Here is a 12,025-nt window from a genome sequence, read left to right on the forward strand (position 1 = left end):
TCTGAAATATGAGGATAGACATAACATGCCCTCCAACATATTGAGTGCCCAAGCGGGGACACACATCTTCCCACCTGTGCTTCCGTGCAAGATTATGGAGCCCAAAATATATGCTTTGTTCAGGACCATGCAAGGTTGCAGCCCCCAAAAAGCACTTTTTTTCCAGGGGGAAAAGCACCTTTTCAGGTGAGATGTTCGCATGAAATTATGTGAGATCACGGCACCCAGAGTGGAGCTCTCCACAACTGGACTTTTTGTCCTTTTCCAATCACATCCAAACTAATCTTATTTATTAAAATCAACAAATTGTGCCCATCTTTGCTTCTTTCCACAAAGTCCCCCACATGCTCGCACACTCACCCTTGGAAGCTTCTTGGTATTTTTTGGGGGGTCTCTTAAGGCTGATGTTTCAGAATCATTTACCTTTATTGCTGTGGACACACAGCCCCCCCTCTCTTGGCTAGGTGTAATGCATCCTAATTGTGCTCTATATTTTTAGAGAGGCTTTTAGAACCAACAGCGCGTATGAACATCTGTTCACTTTGTGTATGTGTGTAGGTATGCTAATTTGCTTTTGATACCATTAATCTTTGTTGTCCTTATTGATCCTTGAGGTGCCAGATTTTGGAGGCTGTTCAGGTTTCGATATCAAAAGATCCTAAAGTGGATGTGTGCCAGGAGTTTGGGAGGTTCCTGGCATCAAGATTGTCAGTTTTTGGGCACCAGGCTATGGCGTTTTTATTTCCTCAGGTTTTCTTGGTGCTTGAACACAACCCTGAAATACAAGCTTGACTATCTGCAAAATCATTAGGGATTATAGTACTTTCCTGTCTCAGTTTGTTGTTTAGGAATTAATTTGATTAAAGAAGAAGTTGTTGCAAGTCGTGGCAAAAATGCAAATAGGCTGAAATATCTAAGCTAGGAAATGTTATGATGGATCTGTCCACCTCTGATTTCTGTCATGGCAGTCCTATTTAATGAAGATACAGCTTGTTTGTCCTTGACCTGTACATGCTTTATCCCTCAGAACCTGTCTTTTCTGACATTCAGGACAAATCACCTCTGGTTCTGGAAGCCGGTCACTTAGTTGAGAACTGCTGTGTCGTTATTTGTGCTGTCTTCGTTCTGAACTCCGCAGTCATCTGGGGTGAAACAGGATAAATATCCTGTGCTGGGTGATATAAGAATAAATCATTTTGTTCGTCTCCACAAATGTAACTCATTATATAACTCAACATTTAGTTCATTTCCTTGTTTTAATCTCATTTGTAAATCGCTTCCCATGTAACACTCCGAAGCCATTTACAATTTAAAAAGCTATATAAAAGCATTGTTTCTAGTTCAGCTCTTGTACAATTGGGATGAAAACCTTCACATAACAGCTTTGTGGGAGGAGAAAGGTCTTCAACAGGTGCCGAGATTATAACAGAGACAATGCCCACCTTGATACGTAACAGGAGGGAGTTCCAAACTTTAGATTCCTAGAGCTGATATCTGAAGCTCCAGGTTGAAGTAAAGTGTCTCTTTCCTCTGCCCTCCTACATGTTTCCCCAGCTTATACATGATTGGGGCAGAACAGGTCTGCCATTCTCAGGGCCAGCCAATGCAGCCGATTGTCAAGGCTCTGTCAAGGCTTTGGGAAAGCTATTCCTCCCCCAGTTGCAGCAAGAGCAGAGAAAACAAGGTAGAGTCCTTTTTAAGAACACAAGGCTTAACAGTGGTGTTGCTCCAAACTGGGCTCCTCCTCCCTCCTTCCCAGCAGCAACATCTTCCCTTATGGTCCCTCCCCCGGCCCCCCGTAGTCAGATGTCTCTGATTCCATTGTTCCTGTGCTCTTAACGAAAGTTGAGTTCTGGGCGAAGGGGGATCAGAAATACTTTCTAGTGACAATGTGTCATCTGGCTGCCCTGCCGCAGCCCCCCACCCTCCGTTCTTCTATCTCTGAGCTTTGACTTTCCTCCAACACTTCAAAGCCCTGCTGTAAATCAAGGCTGCCTCCCTCTTCTCTTGCAGCACCAGGAAAAGGTGTGTGTGTGTGTGTGTGTGTGTGTGTGTGTGTGTGTGTGTGATCTCCACCATTCCTCCTCCTCCATCTTGCCCTCTTGAGTCCAGTCCCTGACACCAGTGCAGTCTAAGACTCAGACCACTACAATCATAGAATTGTAGAATTGGAATGGACCACGGGTGTTGTCTACACTTGTTGACAACAGGTCTTCATGGTTTCCAAGGCGGGGGAGCACTCCCATAAGCTCCAGCTGGAGATGTCAGTGATTGAACTTGGTATCTTCTGTGTGCAAAGCAGACACTCTTATCACTGAGCTATGGACCTTCCCTGAACCTGAGAACCTGAACGTTGCGCCAGCTTTGCCCTAAGCCATGAGGAGGGATGTAAGTCTGTGATCCATTCAGAATGGTGGAAGTACAGCACAGAATTATCTACTCAGCAGTCAGCTGCATTAACTGGGACTGAGGTGATTTGAGCAGAGAGAAACCAGTCAGAAAGAGGGTGGCTTTCTTTTAGATGCACAGGGAAATATTTTATGCCCATAAATGCACGAGTCCTGGACTGCATTGGCTACTGTGGATCATGATGGCTGAGCAAAAAAGCAAATAAACACTGATCATGTGGAAGTTAAACCTTGTTCCAGACTGTAATCAGAGCAGGGCAGAAATCTTATCAGGACGGATAGGTTTTTTTTTATTATTATTTTAAGTGTGAGAACTTGGTATGCCACAGGATTCAGAACACATGCAAATCTTCCCAACTGAAATTCTCAAACAGTTGCAAGTAACGAACTAGGTGAAAGTATTTCATTAAATAAACCAGATGGAATCTCATGAGCTTGCAGAAAGACAGCTGCCAGGGCAAATCTCTCCTTCATTCATTCAAATCTAAGTTAAGAACATAAGGAAGGTCTGCTGGATCAGGATCTAGTCCACATTATCCTCTCCTGCCCCTCCCTCCCTGTGTGCTGTTTCAGGGGTCTCCCAACCCTCCAGAGCAGATTTGGGGGAGGCACAGAGGGAAAGAGAGAGGGGAGACCTGTTGTGCTGATGGGAGTCCTTGCACTAGCTTCTGCTAGTGCACCAGGTCAGTTGAATCCAACCCTATGTCTTGCTCAAGAAAATAACTATGGCTGCAATCCTATTCACACTTAAACTTAGAGAGGTGTAAGCACCATTGGAATGGGGCTGTAAAAGAATACCTACACAAGGGAGGATCACATATCCCCTGGTGGATGACTTAGAACAAATTGAAAGAACAGTGAGAAACTTGTGGGGGGGGGGCGAATCTATGACTATACATAACCTCTCACAGTTCTTTGCTTTACAATGTGCACGGCTTGTATGAATGAGATGCAGTCCAAGACACAGGAACTTGGGATCAAATAATCTCTGCTCTATGGGGAAGGCCCAAGGGTCAATGGTGGATTATGTACCTTGCATGCAGAAAGTTCAGTCATCAGATAGGTCTGAAATGCCTGAACTGCTGATTCACTAGAAAGTGTGGACCAGCTATTTATGGACTACAATTCCCATCATCCCTAACCACTTTTCCTGCTAGCTAGGGATGATGGGAGTCACCATCCCTAAATGCTGGAGACCCATGTTTAGGAAACCCTGGTGTAGACCAAGGACAACCTTCCAAGGAGCCACATGCCAGAGGCTAAAGTGGGTAGAGTGATGTCACTTCCGGGTTGGCGCGACTTCCGGGTTGGCGCTATCGCCGAATGGCGGACTCCCTCCGAGCTCCGGAGGGAGTCTGCTCGGCAGGGGCTGGGTCCTACCGCGCCGGCGACGCGGGGACCCTTAAAAACCACGGGCACGGAGACCGTGGACATGGGGACTCGGCTGGTACCGTTAGCGCCCTCCCGACTCGTGAAGGAGCCTTTTTAAAGGCTACGGATCGGGTGCCGGGGAGCGGCGTGGTGCTGTGAGTCTATCGCTTCCCCTGCCGAGCGCAGCCGCATGCCATTCGTCGGAGAGCGCTGGCTTCTTCCATCAAAAATTCGGACATTTAACAACAACCCGTGAGTAAATTGGCTAACCGGGTATAAAAGGAGAAAAAAAAGGAATTATTTTTTTTTGGACTCGGCACGAGCGGGGGGGATCTAAAAAGGAAGTCAGTCCCCTCTTTGATTGTAAACATGCTAAAACAAGGACTGAGAAACCAAGATCGATTCAGAAGTTTATTGCTGACAAAAATCATCAATTCCACGATGGGATATTATAAGAATTGTGCTGGAGGAGAAAAGTCGAAGGTGAGAGGGAAAAGGCAACCCCCCCCCCCGGGAACCGGGGCGATTCGGAGAACCTGGCGGAGAGAGACGGAGAATTTGACAGCTGTCAAAGTAGCTGTCAAATTTTGAGAATATAAAGAGGACTTTGTTACAAGTATATTGCTGGTTAATTCGGTTACAATTGGACATAAATATGGATACAAAATGTTGGGGAAAAAGAAACAACAACCTAACTTTTGGATTAGAGGACACAAAGTTATTGCAACCCCCCTAGTGGGGCTTTGGGACATTACAAGTGGCGTATGTGGGAAAATACTTCGGGATGTGCACCGGCCTTATCTCCTGGGAAAAGCAGCAAAACTGAAATACTATTTTGTCTACAGAGGTGACAACACAATAGAATATTTCTATTGAAGTAAGAAAGGGACTGGACGCAAGTTTTTGTTCCTGAATAACAAACCTCTGTAGAGATACTAGATTTTGGAATAAGAATGGTATTGCAGCTGGACAAGACAGAAACCTGAGAAAGTAAGAAACAAAAGAGCAAAGGATCAACTGCGCCATGGAAAGAGCAACGGGAGGAGCAACAAAGACCAAGGGAAATTAAAGGCCTTTATTAGACTGTATTTTTGAAGTTAAACATCATCAAAACAATCAAATTTAAAGAAAACCGGCAAGACGGATCGAGAAAAATTTGGCTGTGGACTTGAGACCTCCAGGCCGACAACATATAGACTGATGGACATGGGGAATCTAAACCGGGGAAGGGAGGGGGAATTTTAAAATCCAAAGGCTATGTAACCAACTTTTTGAATTTTCTTTTATCTTTTATCTTCTATCTGTTTACAGGGGGGAACTCGTGGAAGGAAACGGGGTAGATTTTGGGGAAAAAATCTCTTTTCTATTTTGTTAAAGATGAGGAGTGATGTTAAGATTGTAATTTAAATTGGCTAATAGGTATAACATATTAGGCTTAAATTGGGAATAAGAACTTGTGGAACTAACTTAGGGAAAGGGGAATACAGTTGGCAGGGGAAGGAGGGAGTCCCAGAAAGAAGGTTATGAAAATAAGGGCTTAAAATTGGCTTTTCTTTTTCTTTCTTTTCTGCATCTTTTTATTCTTTCTATTCTGTTATTATTGGAAATTTTAATAAATATTATTATATAAAAAAAATAAAGTGGGTAGAGTGATGAAGTATCATCATCATCATCAACAACAACAACAACAACTTACCAAGGTCCAGGGCGGTTTACAACATCAAGAAACAAGATTAAAAACAGCTTTTCAAGCAACTTGCAATAAAACAAGGTGGGTCCCAAAAATAGATACCTCAAAAGCCAGGGTAAGGTGTTTCTTCAGTATTCATTGGAAGCCATGGCAGATGCACATCTGAGGCGAGGGAGTTCCACAACTCGGGGGGGGGGCTCTCCTGAGCCATCCCACCCCCCAAGCCTCTCAGAGCGGAGGAACTACTGAGAAGGCACCCTCCTCATGATATGTTAACACCCAATAAGGTCTGTAGGGAGGGAGGTAGTCGTTTCTACGTTAGGCTAGTTTCTACTCACCCCTTCCACCCTACATCTAAGCAAGCTTGAAATATTATTAGGGTTCAAGGACACATTCCAGCCAAGTGCAGCTTGGCTCACATTGAGAGGTGTTGCTGGTGAGTGTGAATAGCCTGGATAATGTCCCACATTTGATCTCTGGGTCTGAGGTTCTCCATGCTGAGCTAGATGGTCAGCCTGGGTATGAGGCAGCTCTGCATGTTCCTATTATAAATGGCTGGAACTGAAAAGAGGGACTGACTTCAGAGCTGACATAGATGGATTTCTCTCCCATGGCTAAATAAATACATTACTCATGCAGCCAGGACGATGTCGAGCTCATTTCAGATTCTTTGGTGAGTTGGCCATAATTGAGAGTTCAGGTGTCCTCAGGGCTGATAAGGTCACACCACATCAGAGTGCGCAATAGGCTGAATACAGTGCATGTGAGACCTAAGGCCAGCCTGGAAAAACACGTTTGGTGAACACAAGATAGCAGCAACCTACTGATCTGCTCAGTAACCCAAAACCATTTTTTTAAAAAGTCTCTCCCTATCTTGGCATTTATACCACAGGAAGACATACTGTGCCCTTACATCTGAAACCACTTAGGCATCTTTGCTTTAAATTCCTTCCAACCCTGTCTGTCAAGAAGCAAGATTTACAAGTGGAATTGCTGCTTTCCAAAGCAGGAGACGTACTGTCCACACAGAAATGTTTTCAGAGGGGAAAATGCTGGCTCGTGACACTGTACCCAACTAAAATTTATTTCCTAAGTTATATAACGTGTGTGTGTGTGTGTGTGTGTGTGTGCATATGAGCTCATGGAATTATCAATATTAGGAAAAGGCACTTTTGAACATGCGCTCCCATCCCATCCCTTTGCATCACTGCTTTGGCTGGATGCTCTGTGCCACTGCTGCTTGCAATGAATCTGCCACAATCTTTCCAAATGTAGTACGCAATGTCGAAAACAGCTAGTTTGGTGCATTTGCCAGGATGGTGATCTAGGTCAGTGGTTCCCAAACTTTTCTCTCCTTGGACAACTTGAAAATTGCTGGTGGTCTTGATGAATCACTGCAAAGTATATGCACAAAGTATCAAATGTGGTGACAGTAATAATAATGCAACAAAACAACACCACCACAAACTGGCTTATAAGTATAAAACCAAATTTACTAGAATAATAGCTAGAATAGAGATAGACTTGTAACCATTTAAACAACAAACATACTAAGGTGCCGTGTGCAAGACAAAGCCTGGAGATACTGTAAACATGGAGTGGATAAATGTACAACTGTATATTAATAAGTTACATGTGCAGTAAACGCTATATGGTGAATCACTGACAGAATGCTGTCAGTGGCTCCCAGCTGGTTGCCTAGGAAAGTATAAAGACAAGAAAAAGTTTCTTACTGTCCTTTTTCAGTTCAAACGTTACGCAGAGAGGCTATAGAACCCAGCCTCTTGGATAATGGTGTTATCCCAAGTGAATCTCCACCCCCCACTTCCTCATTCATCATCATCATCACCTCCTCTACGGGTGCCGCTAAGTGCTCTCTGTCTTTGGGCTCTTTGCTCTCCTACTTTTAAGGCTCGCCGGGTTCTGGGAGATTGTGGGTCTGGAATGCTTTCTAATGACAACGTGTCAGCCAGGTGTTGCTCTGGCTCTCCCATTATTTCCAACTTTCCCCCTCATCTGCCTCTGAGCTGTGACCTCCCTCAACCTCCTGTTGTAAATCTATACTGTCTTCCTCTTCCTCCTTCCTGGGAGGGCCAGGATGGGGAGGCGGTCTCCACCATTCCTCCTCCTCTCCCCGGCCCCTGACAACCACTTAATGATTGTTCTGTATGTTGCAGCAATTGCAATGCACCGTGTTAGATGCTGTATGATTTTTATTGTATTTTTATGGCTTTCTTTATTTCTCATATGGTTTTCTATTATAATAAATTTTGCACTCCATTTAATTTGAACTGTAATACAATACAAGAAATCATTAAAGCAATAGAAATATGTATTAAAATCAATGTGGATATTTCATGTGGTCATGCTGCAAGCAACCTGAATGAAGCCTGAAGACCACTGTTGGTCCATGGACCAAAGTTTGGAAACCCTTGAGCTGGGTTATCCAGACAGCAGCAGAATGATGTGAAATGTGAAGTGGAATCAGTAGGAATGTTGCTCATCTTGGAAACAGAGCTCTGAGACTTCCCCCCACCCCAGAAGTGATGACATCTTCACAGAGCAGCTGGGTAGTTTATGGACCTTGCTGCCTGCATTTTTGGACTCCCCTCGGAGGTGTGGCTATGGGGCTGCTATTATGAGCTTCTGTGCTAGATTTTTGACAGCAGCTGCTGCAATAGTCCTGCTTCAGTGACAGAGGGGGCTGCACAGGGGACTAAGAAACTGGCACAGAGCTGACATTAGATCTCCTTAACTCCACCTTGCTTACTTTTCACCTAATGTACTGCTGCTGGACAGTACAATGTAATACAACCCAAAAAAGGACTTCTGGGTGAAGCTCTCTGCTGGAATCCTGTACCGTCCATCATCAAGTGTCCATTTTTTCACAGGCCCCCACATACACCACAGGATTCTTTTTCATATAAGAAGAAGCTTCATCTCTCTCCTTGCTCCCCATCCTCCTCCTCATCTCCATCAACTTTCCTTGTTGAGTTAGGCAGCCAGTGCACACAAACACACTCACCTAGAAATTTTCATGTTGAATGACATGGGTTGCTGCCTGCAAAAATAGGTACCAACTTGGCTACCCCGTACCTCTGAATCCAGGGGAAGCAGTGACACAGGCATTTCACCACAAACCCATCCATCACCCTTGATAGTCTGAAGTGGAGCTTAGCTGTTTCCCTTATGTAAGAAAGGACCACAAATTATAGTTGAATCCCTCCAGGAGATCCCAAATAATAAGGAAAGGTCTGCTCATCAGCCCACACATCTTATGTTGTGCAGGCCAAGTTTTAAATGCTTCCTTTTAAATGGATAAATTTCATTGGAATTATAAAATAGTATGTGGCAGTTAAGCTTGTGTTTTATTTGCAGGGAAACGGATCATGACAGGTTGCCACTTCAGACTGCTTTACTAGTGCGGACAGGATATGTCATGATGGCAGATTTATTCTGCTGTATAAATAAAAATACCCATTGCATGCTACTATTTATTTAATTTAATTTATATGCTGCCTTCCAGGGGAGTTTACATTGAATTAATGCAAGCATCAAATGTGATTAAAGACTGCACTGAAACCAACAAGATTTAAAACTAGCAGAGCACTAAAACTATTACCAGTAATGGTGAAAAATCAGCTCAGTTGACATACCAGGGCAGGTCAAAAGGTAATGACTGATTGACTGTATTTCTATGCTGCTTCCCATACAAACAAATCCCAAAGTGGCTTACAAACAATAAACAGCAATAAAATAATAGATCAGCAGCAAGTACAGCATAAATCGTATCAAAGTAACAAACCATCAGTAAAACAATTATAACCTATGAAACCAGCAATTAAAAATAAGCTAAATATCACAATTACAGCATGTCATATTATATGATTAGGAAATCAATAAGGCATTTATAATCATCAAAACAATGTTAACAAAATAGTAACTAAAAAAATAATCTAAACACTATTAAATCGATAACCATGCACACACACTTGGACTCATAATCTTTCACCCTGTTCAGTTCATTAAGATACACATACACACCTAAATCAGCCCCTACCAACCTGTTGCTGTCCAGATCCTTTGGACTACAGCTGCCCACCAGTCCCAGCCAGCATATACCTCACCTTCTCTCAGTGAGGAAAAAGTAAAAAGTGGAAGAACTGCTGTCCTCCCCCAGGTCAGCATGAGAGTTCGTAGGGTGCAAGGGCTGGAGCTTTGGACTAGGACCTTGGAGACCAGGGTTTGAATATGCACTCAGCTGTGGAGCTCACTGGGTGACCTTGAGCTAGTCATTGACTTGCAGTGTTGTTGTGAGGATAAAACAGGGAACTGGAGAACCTGTGCACACTTTGCTCTCCTTGGAGGAAAAGGTGATGCATAAATGTAATAAATAAACTTGACCTTGCAATTTTGGCTCGCTCACCTAGGCTTTGATGATGGCCAAGGTACGCGCGGGTGGCACTGTGGGTTAAACCACAGAGCCTAGGACTTGCCGAACAGAAGGTCAGCTGTTCGAATCCCCGTGACGGGGTGAGCTCCCGTTGCTCGGTCCCTGCTCCTGCCAACCTAGCAGTTCGAAAGCACGTCAAAGTGCAAGTAGATAAATAGGTACCACTCCAGTGGGAAGGTAAACAGCATTTCCGTGCACTGCTCTGGTTCTCCAGAAGAGGCTTAGTCATGCTGGCCATATGACCCAGAAGCTGTATGCCGGCTCCCTCGGCCAATAAAGCGAGATGAGCGCCGCAACTCCAGAGTCGGTCACGACTAGACCTAATGGTCAGGGGTCCCTTTACCTTACTAAGATACATAAGTAACACTAACCATGGTTAGCAATGAAAATGAAAGGGAGGGGAACCAAGAGTGAAGAACTAGAAATGCAGTCAGTGAGGGCTGATCCACTCGGGCAAATGGAAGACCATCCCACCAACCTCAGTCAGACTCCAACCAGCACCTGCACCCATATCCCTGCCTCCTTATGTACAGTCAGTCTAGGGGTGGCACTGACTACCATCTTCTTCTTCCTCTGTCTCAGTGCTGCCCTTGTAGACCTCACTGGCTCTGCTTTGGCTACAGACCTAACGACCTTGAATTCTAAAGTAAATAAATTTGTGGATTGTGCCAAGGACTTGATTCAAGAAAATTCTGCAGCTAAACAGAAGGAGACATGCGTTGAATTGAAGGAGTGGGAAGGAGGAGCTGAATTGCCGCAAGAGAAAAAGGACAACCAGATGCTTGAAAGAATGGATTACAAAGGAAACAAGAACTGGATGATAAGAAAGTGGTTTGAACTTGAGAATCGAGATTGGAGAGATCTTCCTATGGGGAGATCGGAAGACTTATGGATTATAAATTTGATTAAGACGAAAATTGGAGCTCTTGGGACATTTGGGACATTTGGACTTAAAAGGAACAAGATATATGATTTGGGCTCCGATTTTGAGTATGGAGGTCTGGTTGGAAGAAACATAGATCCCATTGGGACAGAGCTGCTCCGAGAATTGATGTCCAATATAAAGGATTACCAACAAAACCGGCAGAGAGGGACTGAGAGAGATTTGAGAGCCTTGGACGTGAGGAATCCAGGCTGAGAACTGATAGATTGATGGATACTTTTTGGGGATCGGAACCGGGAAAGGGGGGGGGCGAGAGTTTTGGAATTCAAAGGGTGTACAATTATATTTTGGTTTTATGTTATTATGTTTTTTATTCTTTTAATCAGTTTAGAGATTGGGAAATTTGTGGAAGGGAATGTGGGTCGACCTTAGGAAAGGATCTAAATGATGAGTGACGTGGTTTAATTGAGGGTTAAAACTAAAATTTGGTTAATTAAGAAGAATTAAGTAAAATATTAGTAGGGTAAAAGTTGGGGACAAGAACTTGCTGAGTTAATTATTGGAATTAGGATGCAAGAAGGGGGGTGTGGGGAAGTCATGGAATGTGGTCAAGAAAGTAAGGTTTTGAAATTATGCGTGTTTGTTTTTTGTGTTTGTGTGTTTGTGTTATGTCTATATAAACTATGAAAACCCAATAAAAAAATTCTTTTAAAAAAATAGACCTCACTGGCTCTGGCGCCACCTTTTGCGAGCCTGCCACCAGTGCCTGCAGTGCTCTCACGGTCGGTTAACCATGGTTACCTCCATTGCTACTGTTATAGAAAAAGAGGTGCCTGAACACACTGTGAACATTCTCTTAGAATGGCAATGGCACCCACCTGAGAGGTGCTGGAATCCCCCTGAATAGTGCCAGAACTGAATGGTGCCGGCTGGAAAAAAAAGCCCTGGTTACCTCAGTCTAAAACAGCAGTAAAAAAAACCTCTGGGTTGTCCTTGGTGGGAAACGACCTTAAGGACAGAGGATGACTTCATCCCTGCAAATAATGGCTGTGAAATCAGAGCCATTGCCTGACTTGAGCACAGTCATGTCACCTCCATAATATTTACTGCTGCTGTGTCAGAAGCCCAGCCAAAGTTCACGGGCCCTTGGCACAGGCATTGTCATAGCTTGGCTGGCAATTAATCACCACCACAGAGACCAGCTGACACTGTTCGTTCTC

The 12,025-nt window shown here is 44.0% G+C and overlaps 1 long non-coding RNA gene across 1 annotated transcript; it reads right to left on the minus strand.

Moving 5' to 3' along the window:
- Positions 1-6,526: 6,526 nt before the first annotated feature.
- On the minus strand, positions 6,527-11,655 carry LOC309539870. Its single transcript, XR_014223014.1, has 3 exons — positions 11,607-11,655; positions 9,534-9,829; positions 6,527-6,863 (listed from the first exon to the last, which is right to left on the minus strand). It is a non-coding gene; the product is annotated as an uncharacterized lncRNA (long non-coding RNA).
- Between the last annotated feature and the right edge of the window lie 370 nt (positions 11,656-12,025).

The sequence above is a fragment of the Podarcis vaucheri genome (genome assembly GCF_965113315.1).
Source record: "Podarcis vaucheri genome assembly, chromosome: 8".
Lineage (NCBI taxonomy): Eukaryota > Metazoa > Chordata > Lepidosauria > Squamata > Lacertidae > Podarcis > Podarcis vaucheri.